The sequence below is a fragment of the Delphinapterus leucas genome, chromosome 3, assembly GCF_059928025.1.
Source record: "Delphinapterus leucas isolate spDelLeu-1000000601 "Yukka" chromosome 3, BTC_Dleu_Yukka2, whole genome shotgun sequence".
Lineage (NCBI taxonomy): Eukaryota > Metazoa > Chordata > Mammalia > Artiodactyla > Monodontidae > Delphinapterus > Delphinapterus leucas.
The window spans coordinates 157,604,319-157,624,069 of record NC_143131.1 but is presented as its reverse complement, the minus strand read 5'-3'; the positions used below and the strand labels follow the sequence as shown (position 1 = coordinate 157,624,069).

General features: G+C 41.6%; 1 non-coding gene and 1 pseudogene across 1 annotated transcript; both read left to right on the top strand.

Annotated features, from left to right (window-relative positions):
• Nucleotides 1–6,991: 6,991 nt before the first annotated feature.
• On the top strand, nucleotides 6,992–7,063 carry TRNAK-UUU (transfer RNA lysine (anticodon UUU)). The gene has a single exon. It is a non-coding gene; the product is annotated as a tRNA-Lys (tRNA).
• Nucleotides 7,064–8,347: 1,284 nt separating this feature from the next.
• On the top strand, nucleotides 8,348–9,483 carry LOC111169849 (leucine-rich repeat-containing protein 75B pseudogene; annotated as a pseudogene).
• Nucleotides 9,484–19,751: the final 10,268 nt, after the last annotated feature.

Sequence of the window (19,751 nt, the reverse complement as noted above, 5' to 3'; positions counted from 1 at the left end):
CACATTTAAACAAAAGAGAAAAGAAGCAACCTGGAGGAAATAGACACTATGCAGGGAGAATATTTTATACATGGGTTAAAACTCTTCAAATTATACACCAAAAATAGTGAATACTACTGTATGTAAATTTTTAATTAAGATTTTTAAAAAACTATCATTGAAATCTTTAAAAAATTAAATATTCTTGGGACTTCCCTGGTGGCGCAGTGGTTAAGAATCCCCCTACCAATGCAGGGGACGTGGGTTCAAGCCCTCGTCCGGGAGGATCCCACATGCCAGGGGGCAACTGAGCCCGTGCACCGCAATTACTGAGCCTGCACTCTAGAGCCCGCGAGCCACAACTATTGAAACCCACACGTCTAGAGCCCGTGCTCCGCAACAAGAGAAGCCACCGCAATGAGAAGCCCTCGCACTGCAACGAAGAGTGGCCCCTTCTCACCGCAACTAGAGAAAGCCCGTGCACAGCAACGAAGACCCAATACAGCCAAAAATAACTAACTAAATAAAAATTTTTAAATGTCATGCTTAAAAAAATATATATCCTTAAAACAATAACAATGCTATTTTTTTTCTTGTTTTTGGCTGTACGCGGGCCTCTCACTGTTGTGACCTCTCCCGTTGCGGAGCACAGGCTTCGGACGCGCAGGCTCAGCGGCCATGGCTCACGGGCCCAGCCGCTCCGTGGCATGTGGGATCTTCCCGGACCAGGGCACGAACCCGTGTCCCATGCATCGGCAGGCAGACTCTCAACCACTGCGCCACCAGGGAAGACCAACAATGCTATTTTTTAAAAAAGAAAGGAGGATAGAAGGAAAAGAGGGAGAGAGGGATGGAGGGGAAAAGGAAGGAAGGAATGAAGATTCAGAAAAAGAAAAAAAGGTCTTGGAAATTCAAAATCTGAAAGCATAAATGGAAAATATGCAATGTAAAAGTTGGAAAATAATTTGAGGAACTCTCTCAATAAGGAGGGCAAAAAAAAAAAGGGCTGGGAAAGATGAGAAAAATGAGAGAAACTCCCCAGGAGCTCAACCATCTAAATGAGAAAATGGAGGGGAGAAGATAATCAATAACCACAAAAAATAATAATAATTTTAGAAATATTGCCAGAACTGAAGATCTTGACTTGAAGGTTGGAAGAAAGCTTCAAAAACCTACAGACCCACACCAAGAAAAGTTACTGTGAAATTCCAGAACACTGGGGACAAATAGAAGATTCCAAAAACTTGAAAAGAGGAAAAAACCAAGTCACACACAAAAACATCAAGAATCACAATGGCTTTAGATTTATCAACAACAACTCTGGAGGGAAGAAGACAAAGGAGTAATCATTTCAAAATATTGAAAGAAAATTATTCCCATCCTAGAATTTCATATCCAAGGGGGAAGGTTGAATAAGGATATTTTCAGGCATGGAAAGTCTAAAAATTGACCTCCCAAGCATCTTTTCTTGAAAGGTTACTGCGATGTTCTCCACAAAAACAAAAGAGATAAACAAGAAAGGGGAAGAGATGGGTTAGAAGAACCAGAAGACCCAACATGGAAAGAAGTGATGAAAATCCCCAGGAGAACGTTGAAGGAGAATCGCTTGGTGCTGACTTTCATTGCACCATCTTTATAACCAGAAGACACACGGCCTACTGAGCCTGGTCCTGATTTTCATCTGTACCTGGTTATACAAGAAAAGTTCCTGCTCTGTTCCATGCCCTGCTGCCTGCATCAGCTGAGAACGCTCAGCCCACCACATAGAAATAGCCCCTTCCTCCTATCATAATGCTGCCAGATGTGCAGCACCTGGAAACTCCGGAACCCTGTGGGATTTCCCAACTGTGATGAGACCCTCCAAGACTCACTCACGATCTTGCCCACCACCTTCCCTGAGAGGGAAGTTCTGAGGTATGCCTCAGAACCTCTGTTCAGTGTATCCTCTGGAGCTTCATCTAACAGTGGCCATACTGCCCTTTCCTTACACAGATGGGTTTACTACTCGGGTTTTCAAAGCTATACAGTGCATTCTTTAGGAGTACATACATAGAAGTAAAACCACAAAGAAAAGCAAAGAAGACATACATAAGTGAGGCTAGTGGTTATCTGGGGGAGTTTAGGGACATTGAGTGGTTTGTGGGGGAGGGACAAATAGAAGATTAGTTATGGTTCTGGTAACAGTCTGTTTCCCAACCTGAGAGATGAGTATGCAGCTATTCACTTTATTATTTCGTCTTTCAACTGTAAATATACATTTTCTCTATGGATGTTATATTTCAGAATAAAGATTGTTTGATTTTTTACATACACGTATGCAGATATTCCATGCATATTTTTTTGTCCCAAAATTCTAACTGAAAAAAAAGTCACCTGGGTTTCCCTGGTGGCGCAGTGGTTGAGAATCTGCCTGCTAATGCAGGGGACACGGGTTCGAGCCCTGGTCTGGGAGGATCCCACGTGCTGCGGAGCAACTAGGCCTGTGAGCCACAACTACTGAGCCTGCACGTCTGGAGCCTGTGCTCCGCAACGAGAGGCCACGATAGTAAGGGGCCCGCGCAACACAATGAAGACTGGCCCCCACTTGCCACAACTAGAGAAAGCCCTCGCACAGAAACAAAGACCCAACACAGCAAAAATAAATAAATAAATTACTAAACTCCTACCCCCAACATCTTTAAAAAAAAAAAAAGTCACCTGGCAGATGGTAGTTACTGTTTCTTTGCAAAATGTTATGCAAGTAAGCAAACAGACATCACTGTTAACTTTCAAATATAAGTGCCTGTCACAGTTGATGGGGAGATTGGAGCTCAAAAAGAATAAGAGCCCAAGCCTCTGGACGTTGAGTTTGCATTCCCTGGTGAAATGGCAGCAAGAAACTGGGCCAGGATCAATTCTACCACAACACCTCCCAATACAGATTGAGCCCTGTACTCTCATTCTACCTGCCAGCTAGACTCACAGCCCTCAGCTGCTCACCATAAACAATAGAAGAAAGTACACACCTCTCATTCAAAGCCACTCTCATCTCCACACTCAAACCTCATGGGGTTTCTCACTGTATTATTCAAAGAACATCAAATACACTTTCACACTTTGAACTTTTCACTGGTGATTCCCTCTGACTGCAGAGTTATCCCGCCACGCGCCCCCCCCCACCGCCCCCAGCATAACAAAGTCCTACACACCCTTGAAGGCTCACCTCAAAGTTCTCTCCCTTATAAAACCTTCCCAGAGCCTCTGGGCTCCCACACCACCGTGCGTCCCTAATGTCAGCCCCTATCACATTGCACTCAATGGCCTTGTCACTCTGTGCTCCCTTTTCTAGATCAGGAGCTCCTCAGCCAAGAACAGTAACTTTTTCTTCTAAATGTTTACCCATCACCAAGCTAAGCTGTGACATGGAGGGAGTGGTAACAAAGGCCTACTGAATGAATAAATGGCATTCTTTTGCAATGGGACAAACTGGAAACACACAGACACTCTATCATCTGAATGATCTTTTTAAATCAAAGAAAATCAAGTGGGAGCTAGAAGTAACTTCATGGGAGACCTAAGATCCCTGGTGAAGCCAGTTCTATAGATGAGCCAGGCCCAGGAAGTGTCAAACACTCCTTATGTGATGGTTCTAGGGCTATGGCTTCCTAAAGGGCAATATTATGTTGCCAGGAAGAATATTCTTTCCTCCAGGGAGACAGTTTTGTCATCTGCAAGAAAATTAACGCTTCCTTGGCAAGGCGAGCTTCCTTATCAGGTACATTACTAAAGAAAATAAGGTTTTCTTCACTGGTAGGGGAACAAACACCACACACACACACACACACACACACACACACACACACACAGTCCCATCTTAGAAAGCAATACATTTGAAGGCAGAAAAGAGGAACAGTACCACACCTGGGGTTTTAACCTCATCAGGTCATATTGTCAACAAAAAAATTAATCAATCAGTCAATCTAAGAAAAAAATGGAAAATTTAATTCAAGCTAAATTGACGATTATAATCCAGGAAAAACATATCAGAAAGCTCTGAGAACTATTCCTCCTGTTAGAAGTCAAGGCAGAATTATATAAGTTTTTTGAGACAGAGGGCTGTACATTAAATGACAGTTTACACAGTCCAGATCAAAGCATCATCGTGGCCCCTTACAAGATCAGGAAGGAATGTCATCTTTAAGGAGTTGTCTTGTTGATGCTAGGAGAATATTGTTCTTCACTGTTGAGCAGGTATTGCTGCCAATGGGGAAGCTTTGGTTGATGTATAATGCAGATACACAATGCACAGAGTAGGCCGAAGGGCAGATAAAATTTTTATGTTTAAATTTTTCTTGTCTTGCCATAAAATATGAATTTTATTTCACAATATCAAGTGTACCCTGAAAACCCATCCTGAGATCAAGCCAGCCCAAGTCCATGGAAGAAACCCACACTACTATGCAAAAGGTGCCAGAGAAAATTTGCAGCCACCAATCCCTGTGCTGTAGAGCTGATCCATTTTACTTGGACTGAAGTTGTAACATCTTAGGCATGGCAGTGTCACTGAGTGGACATCAGCAATTGGACACATGAGCTGTCTTAACATAGCATGACACACAGTTCACTCTGAAAACAAGTGGGATCAATCTGAAGAAGGGAACTTTCATTTGCTTAATTGGGTGTCCTCCCTTGCTAGGGGCCAAGTTGATGTGAAGGCAAGCAAGGGTCCCAGGAAGGTGAACACTTTGATGTAAATGCTGTAGGAGGAAGGAAGAATGATATTGTTCCCCATCCTGGGAGCAGAACTGAAGTATGGGAGAGGGGACTGGCTTTGGGCCAGGCCTTGTTTTGAGTCTCCTTCCTGAGATGGAGGACCTAATGCCAAGCTCCAAAAGGAGTTGATGTCTTGAGATCCAAAATGTCCCTTGTGGTCTGACAAGTCCTGAAGGAGGAATTCCTTCCGTGAGCCCTGCATAGCTGTGGCCTCCTGCTATTCCAGTAAGCTCCAAATGGCTGACTGGTAGACAGGCTGTCCCATTCTATCGGAAACTGAGAATCCTACATGTGTACGATGTGCAGGCTGACAGTGGGATAGGAAAAATCAAGGTGATCCACCAAAGAGATCTGACAGGTAAAGCCACCTCCAGCACATTCCAAGAAGACAGTTCGCCAAACAGAATCTGACTCCTCAAAGATCAGGGGAAGAGTGTGGAGGACCAACCAATAATGGAATAATGGAGCTGTTTGACACCTCACTCTGAAAGGTCTGTCAGGCCATATCCTTAGGTTGCAACCACTGTGCAATCCACCCAGGGAGATTCATGAAGTCATTCTTTTAACAAACATTTATGGGGCATATATCATGTGCCAGACACTTCTGGGCACTTGGGAAGGATCATGGAACCAAACAAAAATCCCTGTCCTCATGGGTTTACCTTCCAGTAGTACAAATAGACAATGAGCATAAAAAATAAATACATTACATGAGAGCTTGGAAGTGATAAGAAAGATTGAAAAATAAAAAGTAGACCAGAGTAAGGGCAACAAGAGTGCTAGAGGGTTGGCAGGGGTATGAGAAAGCAATTTTAAAAAAATTAAGTCTTGGATCCTTTAAACTGTTTCCTGGAATATTTTATTAACATTCTTCACTTTTATATAAACCATGAATATTATCTAAATTTGTGAGAAAGCAATTTCTAAATAGGGTGTGCCTCAGAACGAGGAAATGACTTTTTTTTTTTTTTTTTTTTTTTTTTTTTTTTGAGGAAATGACTTTTGAACACATATTTGAAGGCAGTTGAAGGAGATCTCATTCCTTCAGTGAGGAACCTAGCATATTTCACACCTGGAATAGATAATATTTTAACACCCCTCTCCTCCATAAGAAAAATATTTTCAAGAACAATCATGATGAATAATTATGGTAGTTAGAAAAGAAATGCAGAAAGTGAAAACTTTCTTCTATTGAACTTTATATATATAATAAAGTTAATAAACAAATGTCACAGTACCCAAAAAGGGTGGAAAACCATGGTTTTTATATCTACCTAAAAAGTGATTTAACTGGAAGACAGTTTGCAGTATCTTACAGACACTAAATGTATTCTTACCATTTCATTCAGCAATGACGCTCCTTGGTGTTTACTGAAATAAGTTGAAAACTTATGTCCACACAGAAATTTACACATAGATGTTTATAGCAGCTTTATTCATAATAGCCCCAAATTTGGAAGAACATAAGATGTACTTTAATAGGCAAATGGGTAAATGAACTGTGATACTGTCATATAATGAAATATTATTCAGTAATAAAAAGAAATGAAAATGGGGACATTGCTATTGATAATCAACAAAAGAATTATGAGAATGCTATGAATAGTTGTACCAACAACTAGATAACCTAGATGAAATCTTAGAAACCAAAGATCTACCAAGACAGAATTACAAAGAAATAGAAAATCTGAATAGACTCATAACTAATAAAGAGATTGAATCAGTAATCAAAAATCTCCTGACAAATAAAGATGATAGGCCAGATGGCTTCACTGAAAACTTCTACTGAAAAATTCTACCAAACATTTAAAGAAGAACTAACACCAAAAAGTGAAGAAGAGGGATTACTTCCTAATGCGTAGAATGACAATATAAAGCCAAGACTGCCTTTATATCAAAGCCAGGCACAGATACTACAAGAAAAGAAAACTACAGACCAATATCCCTTATGAACATTAATGCAAAAGTTCTCAACATATACAGGCAGAACCAGAGATAAAGCAAGTTTGGTTCCAGACCACCACAATAAAGCAAATGTCACAATAAATGGAGTCACACAAATTTTTTGGTGTCTTGGTACATATAAAAGTTATGTTTATACTATCCTGTAGTCTATTAAGTATGCAATAGCATTATGTCTAAAAAAACATTGTACACAACTTAATTTTAAAATATGTCATTGCTAAACAATGCTAATCATCATCCAAGCCTTCAGCTGGTTGTAGTAGTAAAACATCAAAGATCACTCATCATCGGGAATTCCCTGGCGGTCCAGTGGTTAGGACTCAGGACTTTTACTTCTGGGGCCCAGGTTCAATCCCTGGTTGGGGAACTAAGATCCCACAAGCTGCGCAGAGCAGCCAGAAAAAAAAAACCAAAACCACTCCTATAGATCACCATAACAAATATAATAATAATGAAATTTTTGAAATATTGTGAGAATTACCAAAATGTGACACAGAGACATGAAGTGAGCAAATGCTGTTGGAAAAATGGGGCCAACAGACTTGCTTGATGTAGGGTTGCCACAAACCTTCTATTTGTAAAAAGCACAATATCTGCGAAGCACAATAAAACGAAGCACAGTAAAACGAGGTATGCCTATACTAGCAAACTGAATTCAGCTGCATATTAAAAGATTACACACGATGGCCAAGTGGGATTTATTCCTGGAATAAAGGATAGCTCAACATATGAAAATCAATCAATGTAGAACACATATTAATAAAATGAAGGGGAAAAACACATGATCATCTCAATTGTTGCAGAAAAAGCATTTGACAAAATTCAACACCCTCTCATGATAAAAACACTATAGAAACTAGGAATAGAAAGAAACTCTCTCAACATAATAAAAGTCATATATGAAAAACCCACAGCTAACATCCTATTCAGTGGTGAGAGACTTTTCCTCTAAGATGAGGAATAAGACAAGGATACCTGGTTTTGCCACTTCTATTCAACATATAATTGGAAGTTCTAACCAGAGCAGTCAATCAAGAAAAAGAAATAAAAGGCATCCCAATTGGGAAAGAGAAAGTAAAATTATCTCCATTCACAGATGACATTATACTATATGTAGAAAACTCCACACACACACCAAAGCGGGGAGTGGGGGGGACCTCTTAGAACTAATAAATGAAATCAGCAAAATTGCAAGGTATAAAATCAACACTAAAAAATTAGTTGCATCTCTATACACTAACAATGACCAACCGCAAAAGGAAATTAATAAACAATTCCATTTACAATAACATCAAAAAGAATAAAATACCTAGGAATTAGCTTATTCAAGGGGGTAAAAGATTTCCACACTGAAAACTACAAAACATTGCTGAAATAAATGAAAGAAAACATAGATAAATGGAGAGACAACCCGTGTTCATAGATTAGAAAACAGTATTAAGATTTCCACAATACTCAGTGATCTACATTTTTAACCCAATCTCCATCAAAATCCCAATGGCATTTTATGCACGGTAGAAAAATCCATCCTAAAGTTCATATGGAAGTTCAAGGGAACTTCCAAAAAGACAAAACAATTTTGAAAAAGAAGAACAAGTTGGAGGACTCACTCTTTCTGGTTTCAAAACTTACTACAGGCCGGCTCGGCGCCCGCCGCGCGGCGGCCATGGGGGCGCGGCTGGGCCGGCGGCCCGGGCCCGAAGCGGGCTCGGAGGCTGGGGCGGAGGCGGGGTGCGGGCCGGCGCCCTATGAGCGCCGGGTGCGCTGGCTCCGCGAGATCCAGTCGACGCTCCGCGAGCGGCGGCCGAAGCACCCCCGGCAGCTGCTGCGCCTCCTGCGCCAGGACCTGGGCCTCGAAGGGACCCTCCTCACAGACATCCTCTACAGGAATGTGGCCTTCCTCAATCTGGTGGACCCCATCTCCCACGACCTGCTTGTGAACCTGGCCCGGGACCTGCAGTGCCCCAAGTCGCGCTGCCCCCGCAGGACTGTGAGCTCTGGAAGTCCTCAGACAAGACCTGCCGGCAGCTCATCTACCACCTCACCCCTCACTCCAAGCGGCGGCAGGGGTCCAGCCTGCCCCGAAGGAAGACCCAGAGCTGCCTCAAGAGCAACCTCCAGAAGACTCTGCCGGCGGGGTAGACCGTGAACCTATCGGGGATACCACTGTCGGTGCGGGACGTGCAGCATATCATGCGCTACCTGGGCAGCCAGGGCGCCAGGCTGGCAGTGCTGGACCTGAGCTTCACGGGGCTGAGTGATGAGCTGCTGCACCGGCTGCTGCCCAGCCTCTGGACGCTGCCCCGCCTCACCCAGCTTCTGCTCAACAGCAACCGGCTGCCGCCCGTGAGCTCACTGAGGCGATCAAGGACACCACCAAGTTCCCGGTGCTGGCCCGGGTGGGCCTGGGCAACAACGTGGATGTGGCCTCCCTGTCCCAGCCCCTGCTGGTTGGCCTTAGCCGTAGGCTAAGCCAGCGCACCTCGCTGCCCACCATCTACGAGAGCCTGGACCCAGAGCCTGAGGGTGGCATGGCCGGGGCCACAGCCCTTGCCTCCACCTGGGGCTCTGCAGCTGCCGGGCCAGGGCCCGAGCCCCAGGCCTGCTGCACCAGGTGACCCGCCACCCGCCCTGGCTCCTGCTTCCTGACTGGCAACGCACCCGAGCACGTGGGAGGGGGTGATGGAGGCGGAGTTACCCCACAGGACCCAGATCCCGTGCGCAGAGGAGGATGGGCTCATTGGAGACTGGATGGTCGGTCCAGGCTGGAGTCTCAGCCTTCCCTCAGCAGGAGGGGCCCGGCACCTACTGTGAAGACCCCACAATAAAGGCTGATGCCACCTGCAAAAAGCAAAACAAAACAAAACAAAAAACACCTTACTACAAAGCTAAACAATGTGGTACTGGCATAAACACAGACATATAGACCAATGGAATAGAATAGAGAGCTCAGAAATAAACTCTTGCACATATGGTTAAATGAATTTCAGCTAGGGTGTCAAGACTATTCACTGGAGGAAAGATAGTCTTTAACAAATGGTGCTGGGAAAATTGGATATCCACATGCAAAAGAATAAAGTTGGACCCTTACCTTACACCATATACAAAAATTAACTCAAAATGGATCAAATCAAAGGCCCAAATATACAATCTAATACTGTAAAACTCCTAGAGGCATACATTGGGGAAAATCTTCATGACTTTGAATTTGGCAATGATTTCTTGGATGTGACAAGACAATAAAAGAAAAAATAGATAAATGAGACTATATGAAAATCAAAACTTCTGTACATCAAAAGACACAATCCACAGAGTGAAAAAGAAACTTATGGAATGGGATAAAATATTTACAAATCTATATAAAATATATAGAATATATATACTCCTACAATTTAACAACAAAAACCCAAATAATCCAATTTTTTAATAGGCAAAGGACTTGAACAGACATTTTTTCAGAGATGATATACAAATGGTGCACAAGCACATGAATAGATGCTCAACACACTAATAATTAGGAAAATGAAAATGAAAATCACAGTGATTCCAGTCTGGCATGTAGGGAGCTTAGAAATCAACACTCCATTCTAAGAATAAGAAAGAAAGAAAAAAACACTGGAATATCAGCAACTTTTCTTAGATCTGTCAAAGAAGCAAGGTCACAGGGCAAACCACAGCCCCCAAAATTGGAGAGACAGAAAAGTGGATACAAATAATCACAACTTACTGTAGCAGAAACCCACAAGCAGAAACCTCCTCAGGAACCAGTACCAGGGTAGGAAAGTCTGAACTGTAATTTACAAATTGCTAGTTGCTCAGTGTGGATAAGTCCGAAAATTAAAAACTCCAGAGGGGGCCCTCACTTCTGTGAATTTAATCCACAGGAGCTCAACCAGGTTAAGTGTCTATGAATCCCCCTGAATATCAGGGAAAATCTCCTTGGGCTCCCATCAGGGGGAGTGGAAAAGTAACCATTTTGACATATGCCAAAGCATTCTTTTCTTCTTAACAAGGCCTGCCCTCAAGAAAAACTATTTTACCAGAGCCTAACCTACTGAGATTTTATCAGTGTTTAACACTGGGAGAAGGAAAATACCTAACTTCAGTCATTGGGGGGGTGGGGGTGGGTGGGTACTAAGAGGCATTTGTAAACTTCACAGCCCAGGAGCACAGGCTCATTGAAAGACTGAGACCAAATCATAGGACTACAGAATGCTTCTCCTACTCTGACACCTTACCACCACATTCCTAAAAGACTATTCACCAGAGTTACTTTCACCCAGTACATTATGTCTGGTTTTCAACAACAAAAAAATTACAATGCATATTACAAGACAAAAAAATGCAATTTGAAGAGACAAAGCAAGCATCAGAACCAGAGTCAGATATGGCAGGGATGCTGGAATTATCAAATCATGAATTTAAAATAACTATGACTAATATGCTAAGAACTCTAACGGAAAAAGTAGATGACATAAGAGAACACATGCGTAAGGTAAGCAGACAGGTGGAAATTCTAAGAAAGAGTCAAAAGGAAATACTAGAGATCCAAAACGCTGTAGCAGAATGAAGAATCCCTTTGATGGGTCATTAGTAGACTGGACACAGCTGAGGAAAGAATCTCTGAGCTTGAGGATATGTCAATAGAAGCTTCCAAAACTGGAAAGAGAAGAGAGAAAAGACTGAAAAAAATGAAATAGACTATCCAAGAACTGTGGGATAACAACCAAAAGTATAATATAGGTGTAACAGGAATACCAGAAGGAAAAGAAAGACAGAAAAGAACAGAAGTAATATTTCAAACATTAATGAATGAGAATTTCCCCCAAATTAATGTCAGACACCAAACCACAGATCCAGGAAGTTCAGAGAACAGCAAGCAGAATAAATGCTGAAAACAAAAACAAAAGAAACAAAAACTATACTTTGTTATATCATAATCAAACTGCAGAATATCAAAGATAAAGAAAAATCTTGAAAAAACTGGGGGAAGGGGGACTTCTTACCTATAGAGAAGCAAAGATAAGAATTATACCCAACTACTCCTCAGAAACTATGTAAGTGAGAAGAGAGTGAAGTGAAATATTTAACGTATTGAGAGAAAATAAACACCAACCTAGAATTCTATATTATATTTTCATAATTCTGTGAAACTATCCTTCAAAAATGAAGGATAAATAGAGACTTCCTCAAACAAACAAAACTTGAAGGAATTTGTGGACAGTAGACCTGCCTTGCAAGAAATGTTAATTGGAACTTCCCTGGCGGTCCAGTAGTTAAGACTACGTGTTTCCATTGTAGGGGACATGGGTTCCATCCCTGGTCAGGGAACTAAGATCTCACACAGCCAAAAACAAACAAAAAAGAGTTAATAGAAGTTCTTCAGAAAGAGGGAAAGCAACATAGGTCAGAAACTTGGATCTACATAAAGAGATCTCCATTAGAGAAGAAATAAGTGAAGGTAAAATGAAAACCTTAAATTTTTTGTTCTTAATTGATTTAATAGATAACAGTTCATTCAAGATAATAAAGCAACAAGATACTCAATGATTATAGCTTAGAGATAAGTTAACTGAATGATAGCAGTGATACAGGGATAGGAAAGAGGAATTAGAAATATTTTGTTGTTATAAGATACTTGCACTACCCATGAAGTGATATGGTATTGTTTCTTTGTTTTTTGTTTTTTTTAGTCATCAACATTAAGTATGATACTTTTATTGTGCCTAGGTTTAATATAAGCTAAATAAAATCTTGTTATATCTGTTACAAATTTGGCAGCAAGGAATATAACTCAATGTGAAGAAACTTTATTTTAATTTTTAAATTTTATTTTATTTATTATTTTATACAGCAGGTTCTTATTAGTCATCAGTTTTGTTTTGTTTTGTTTTGTTTTTGCGGTACGCGGGCCTCTCACTGTTGTGGCCTCTCCCGTTGCGGAGCACAGGCTCGAGACGTGCAGGCTCAGCAGCCATGGCTCACGGGCCCAGCCGCTCCGCGGCACGTGGGATCTTCCCGGACCAGGGCACGAACCGATGTCCCCTGCATCAGCAGGCGGACTCTTCAACCACTGCGCCACCAGGGAAGCCCTAGTCATCAGTTTTATACACATCAGTGTATACACGTCAATCCCAATCGCACAATTGATCACACCACCACCCCAAACCGCCCCCCCCGCCGCTTTCCCCCCTTGGTGTCCATACGTTTGTTCTCTACATCTGTGTCTCAGTTTCTGCCCTGCAAACTGGTTCATCTGTACCATTTTTCTAGTTTCCACATATACACGTTAATATACGATATTTGTTTTTCTCTTTCTGACTTACTTCACTCTGTATGACAGTCTCTAGATCCATCCACGTCTCAACAAATGACCCAGTTTCGTTCCTTTTTATGGCTAATATTCTATTGTATATATGTACCATGTCTTCTTTATCCATTCGTCTGTCAATGGGCATTTAGGCTGCTTCCATGACCTGGCTATTGTAAATAGTGCTGCAATGAACATTAGGGTGCATGTGTCTTTTTGAATTATGGTTTTCTCTGGGTATATGCCCAGTAGTGGGATTGCTGGATCATATGGTAATTCTATTTTTAGTTTTTTAAGGAACCTCCATACTGTTCTCCATAGTGGCTGTATCAATTTACATTCCCACCAACAGTACAAAAGGGTTTCCTTTTCTCCACACCCTCTTCAGCATTTGTTGTTTGTAGACTTTCTGATGATGCCCATTCTAACTGGTGTGAGGTGATACCTCACTCTAGTTTTGATTTGCATTTCTCTAATAATTAGTGATGTTGAGCAGCTTCTCATGTGCTTCTTGGCCGTCTGTATGTTTTCTTTGGAGAAATGTCTATTTAGGTCTTCTGCCCATTTTTGGATTCAGTTGTTTGTTTTTTTAATATTGAGCTGCATTGGGGCTTCCCTGGTGGCGCAGTGGTTGAGAGTCTGCCTGCTGATGCAGGGGACACGGGTTTGTGCCCTGGTCCAGGAAGATCCCACATGCCACGGAGCGGCTGGGCCCGTGAGCCATGGACGCTGAGCCGGCGTGTCCGGAGCCTGTGCTCCGCAATGGGAGAGGCCACAACAGTGAGAGGCCCACGTACCATAAAAAACAAACAAATAAACAAACAAAAAATATTGAGCTGCATGAGCTCTTCAAATATTTTGGAGATTAATCCTTTGTCCACTGATTCATTTGCAAATATTTTCTCCCATTCTGAGGGTTGTCTTTTCGTCTTGTTTATGGTTTCCTTTGCTGTGCAAAAGCTTTGAAGTTTCATTAGGTCCCAGTTGTTTATTTTTGTTTTTATTTCCATTATTCTAGGAGGTGGATCAAAAAAGATCTTGCTGTGATTTATGTCAAAGAGTGTTCTTCCTATGTTTTCCTCTAAGAGTTTTATAGTGTCCGGTCTTACATTTAGGTCTCTAATCCATTTTGAGTTTATTTTTGTATATGGTGTTAGGGAGTGTTATAATTTCATTCTTTTACATGTAGCTGTCCAGTTTTCCCAGCACCACTTATTGAAGAGACTGTCTTTTCTCCATTGTGTATCCTTGCCTCCTTTGTCATAGATTAGTTGACCATAGGTGCGTGGGTTTATCTCTGGGCTTTCTATCTTGTTCCATTAATCTGTGTTTCTGTTTTTGTGCCAGTACCATATTGTCTTGATTACTGTAGCTTTGTAGTATAGTCTGAAGTCAGGGAGGCTGATTCCTCCAGCTCCGTTTTTTTCCCTCAAGACTGCTTTGGCTATTCGGGGTCTTTTTTATCTCCATACAAATTTTAAGCTTTTTTGTTCTAGTCCCATAAAAAATGCCATTGGTAATTTGATAGGGATTGCATTGAATCTGTAGATTGCTTTGGGTAGTATAGTCATTTTCACAATATTGATTCTTCCAATCCAAGAATATGGTATATCTCTCCATCTGTTGATATCATTTTTAATTTCTTTCATCAGTGTCTTATAGTTTTCTGCATACAGGCCTTTTTTTTCCCTAGGTAGGTTTATTCCTAGGTATTTTATTCTTTTTGTTGCAATGGTAAATGGAAGTGTTTCCTTAATTTCTCTTTCAGATTTTTCATCATTAGTGTATAGAAATGCAAGAGATTTCTGTGCATTAATTTTCTATCCTGCAACTTTACCAATTTCATTGATTAGCTCTAGTCATTTTCTGGTGGCATCTTTAGGCTTCTCTATGTATAGTATCATGTCATCTGCAAACAGTGACAGTTTTACTTCTTCTTTTCCAATTTGTATTCCTTTTATTTATTTTTCTTCTCTGATTGCCACGGCTAGGACTTCCAAAACTATGTTGAATAAGAGTGGTGTGAGGGGACATCCATGTCTTGTTCCTGATCTTAGAGGAAGTGCTTTCAGTTTTTCACCATTGAGAATGTTTGCTGTGGGTTGTCATATATGGTCTTTATTATGTTGAGGTAGGTTCCCTCTATGCACAGTTTCTGGAGAGTTTTTATCATAAATGGGTGTTGAGTTTTTTCAAAAGCTTTTTCTGGGCTTCCCTGGTAGCGCAGTGGTTGAGAGTCTGCCTGCCAATGCAGGGGACACGGGTTCGTGCCCTGGTCCAGGAAGATCCCACATGCTGCAGAGAGGCTGGGCCCGTGAGCCATGGCCGCTGAGCCTGCGCGTCCGGACCCTGTGCTCCGCAATGAGAGAGGCCACAACAGTGAGAGGCCCGCATAACGCAAAAAAAAAAAAAAAGCTTTTTCTGCATCTATTGAGATGATCATATGGTTTTTCTTCTTCAATTTGTTAATATGGTGTATCACATTGATTGATTTGTGTATATTGAAGAATCCTTGCATCCCTGGGATAAATCCCACTTATTCATGGTGTGTGATTCTTTTAATGTGTTGTTGGATTCTGTTTGCTAGTATTTTGTTGAGGATTTTTGCATCTATATTCCTCAGTGATATCGGTCTGTAATTTTCTTTTTTTGTAGTATCTTTATCTGCTTTAGGTATCAGGGTGATGGTGGCCTCATAGAATGAGTTTCGGAGTGTTTCTTCCTCTGCAATTTTTTGGAAGAGTGTGAGAAGGATGGGTGTTAGCTCTTCTCTAAATGCTTGATAGAATTCACCTGTGAAGCCATCTGGTCCTGGACTTCTGTTTGTTGGAAGATTTTTAATCACAGTTTCAATTTCATTACTTGTGATTTGTCTGCTCATATTTTCTATTTCTTCCTGGTTCAGTCTTGGAAGGTTATATCTTTCTAAGAATTTGTCCATTTCTTCCAGGTTGTCTATTTTATTGGCATAGAGTTGAATGTAGTAGTCTCTTAGGATGCTTTGTATTTCTGTGGTGTCTGTTGTAACTTGCCCTTTTTCATTTCTAATTTTATTGATTTAAGTCCTTTCCCTCTTTTTCTTGATGCGTCTGGCTAATGGTTTATTAATTTTGTTTATCTTCTCAAAGAACCAGCTTTTAGTTTTATTCATCTTTGCTATTGTTTTCTTTGTTTCTATTTCATTTATTTCTGCTCTGATCTTTATGATTTCTTTCCTTCTGCTAACTTTGGGTTTTGATTGTTCTTCTTTCTCTAGTTCCTTTAGGTGTAAGGTTAGATTGTTTATTTGAGATTTTTCTTGTTTCTTGAGGTAGGCTTGTATAGCTATAAACTTCCCTCTTAGAACTGCTTTTGCTGCATCCCATAGGTTTTGGATCGTCGTGTTTTCATTGTCATTTGTCTCTAGGTATTTTTTTATTTCCTCTTTGATTTCTTCAGTGATCTCTTGGTTATTTACTAACATATTGTTTAGCCTCCATGTGTTTGTGTTTTTTACATTTTTTTCCCTTTAATTCATTTCTAATCTCATAGCATTGTGGTCAGAAAAGATGCTTGATATGATTTCAATTTTCTTAAATTTACTGAGGCTTGATTTGTGACCGAAGATGTGATCTATCCTGGAGAATGTTCCGTGCACACTTGAGAAGAAAGTGTAATCTGCTATTTTGGGATGGAATATCTTATAAATATCAATTAAATCTATCTGGTGTTTTGTGTCATTTAAAGCTTCTGTTTCCTTATTTATTTTCATTTTGGATGATCTGTCCATTGGTGTAAGTGAGCTGTTAAAGTCCCCCAGTATTATTGTGTTACTGTCAATTTCCTGTTTTATAGCTGTTAGCAGTTGCCTTATGTATTGAGGTGCTCCTATGTTGGGTGCATATATATTTATAATTGTTATATCTTCTTCTTAGATTGATCCCTTGATCATTATGTAGTGCCCTTCCTTGTCTCTCTTTTTTTTTAAAGAGTATACCTTGGCTTCAGTAGGTGATTGTGATTATGTGCTACAATATAACTATGTTTATTCTTTTTTTAATGATATTTAATTAATTTATTTATTTTAGGCTGTGTTGGGTCTTTGTTGCTGCGTGTGGGCTTTCTCTAGTTGCAGCGAGCGAGGGCCACTTCCCGTTGCAGTGCGCGGGCCTCTCATTGCCGTGGGCTCTCCTGTTGCAGAGCATGGGCTCTAGGCGTGCAGACTTCAGTAGTCGTGGCATGTGGGCTCAGTATTTGTGGCTCGCGGGCTCCAGAGCGCAGGCTCACCAGTTGTGACGCAGGAGCCTAGTTGCTCTGCAGTATGTGGGATCTTCCCAGACCAGGGCTCGAAACCGTGTCCGCTGCATTGGCAGGCAGATTCCCAACCACTGCGCCACCAAGGAAGCCCCTTCCTTGTCTCTTGTAACAGTCTTTATTTTAATGTCTATTTTATCTGATATGAGTATTGCCACTCCAGCTTTCTTTTGATTTCCATTTGCATGGAATATCTTTTTCCATCCCCTCACTTTCAGTCTGTATGTGTCCCTAGGCCTGAAGTGGGTCTCTTGTAGACAGCATATATATGGGTCTTGTTTTTGTATCCATTCAGCAAGCCTGTGTCTTTTGGTTGGAGCATATAATCCATTCACGTTTAAGGTAATTATCGATACGTATGTTCCTATGACCATTTTCTTAATTGTTTGGGGTTTGTTTTTGTAGGTCTTTTTCTTCTCTTGTGTTTCCCACTTAGAGAAGTTCCTTTAGCATTTGTTGTAGAGCTGGTTTGGTGGTGCTGAATTCTCTTAGTTTTTGCTTGTCTGTAAAGCTTTTGATTTCTCCATCAAATCTGAAGGAGATCCTTGCCGGGTAGAGTAATCTTGGTTGTAGGTTCTTCCCTTTCATCACTTTAAGTATATCATGACACTCCCTTCTGGCTTGTAGGGTTTCTGCTGAGAAATAACCTGTTAACCTTACGGTAGTTCCCTTGTAAGTTATTTGTTGTTTTTCCCTTGCTGCTTTCAATAATTTTTCTTTGTCTTTAATTTTTGCCAATTTGATTACTATGTGTATTGGTGTGTTTCTCCTTGGGTTTATCCTGTATGGGACTCTCTGCACTCCCTGGACTTTGGTGGCTATTTCCTTTCCCATGTTAGGGAAGTTTTCGACTATAATCTCTTCAAATATTTTCTTGGGTCCTTGCTCTCTCTCTTCTCCTTCTGGGACCCCTGTAATGCAAATGCTTTTGTGTTTAATGTGTTTAAGACCCAGAGGTCTCTTAGGCTGTCTTCATTTCTTTTCATTCTTTTTTCTTTATTCTGTTCCGCTGCAGTGAATTCCACCATTCTGTCTTCCAGGCCACTTATCCGTTCTTCTGCCTCAGTTATTCTGCTATTGATGCCTTCTAGTGTAGTTTTCACTTCAGTTATTGTATTGTTCATCTCTGTTTGTTCTTTAATTCTTCTAGGTCTTTGTTAAACATTTCTTGTGTCTTCTCCATCTTTGCCTCCATTCTTTTTCCGAGGTCCTGGATCATCTTCACTATCATTATTCTGAATTCTTTTTCTGGAAGGTTGCCTATCTCCATTTCATTTAGTTGTTTTTCTGGGGTTTTATCTTGTTCCTTCATCTGGTACGTAGCCTTTTCATCTTGCCTATCTTTCTGTGAATGTGGTTTTTGTTCCACAGGCTGCAGGATTGTAGTTCTTCTTGCTTCTGCTGTCTGCCCTCTCTTGTTGATGAGGCTATGTACGAGGCTTGTGCAAGTTTCCTGATGGGAGGGACTGGTGGTGGGTAGAGCTGACTATTGCTCTGGTGGGCAGAGCTCAGTAAAACTTTAATTCACTTGACTGCTGATGGGTGGAGCTGGGTTCCCTCCCTGTTGGTTGTTTTGCCTGAGGCAACCCAACACTGGAGACTACCTGGGCTCTTTGGTGGGGCTAATTGAGGACTCTGGGAGGGCTCACGCCAAGGAGTTCTTCCCAGAACTTCTGCTGCCAGTGTCCTTGTCCCCATGGTGAGCCACAGCCACCCCCCACCTCAGCAGGAGGCCCTCCAACACTAGCAGGTAGGTCTGGTTCAGTCTCCCCTGGGGTCACTGCTCCTTCCGCTGGGTCCCGATGCACACACTACTTTGTGTGTGACCTCTAAGAATGGAATCTCTGTTTCCCCCAGTCCTTTCAAAGTCCTGTAATCAAATCCCACTAACCTTCAAAGTCTGATTCTCTAGGAATTCCTCCTCCCATTGCCAGACCCCCAGGTTTGGAAGCCTGGCGTGGGGCTCAGAGCGTTCACCCCACTGGGTGGACTTCTGTGGTATAAGTGTTCTCCAGTCTGTGAGTCACCCACCCAGCAGTTATGGGATTTGATTTCACTGTGATTGTGCCCCTCCTACCATCTCACTGTGGCTTCTCCTTTGTCTTTGGATGTCGGGTATCTTTTTTGGTGAGTTCCAGTGTCTTCCTGTCGATGATTGTCCAGCAGCTAGTTGTGATTCTGGTGTTCTCACAAGAGGGAGTGACAGCACGTCCTTCTACTCCATCATCTTGGTTCAGGGCCAGGGAAATGGAGAAACCAGCTCTTCTCACCACTTTTCAGCCATTTTCACTCACTGCATGTGTAGAAAATGAAATAGTTTTCAGCACCCTGTGGTAAATGGATGAGGATGCTTGCTGCTGAAGACCAGTGGCCCAGGGGTTCTGGCTGCCTCAGGCTCGACTTCGCCATGGGTGAGAGCTAAGGAGATCAGGATCTCATTAGTCCATAAGCC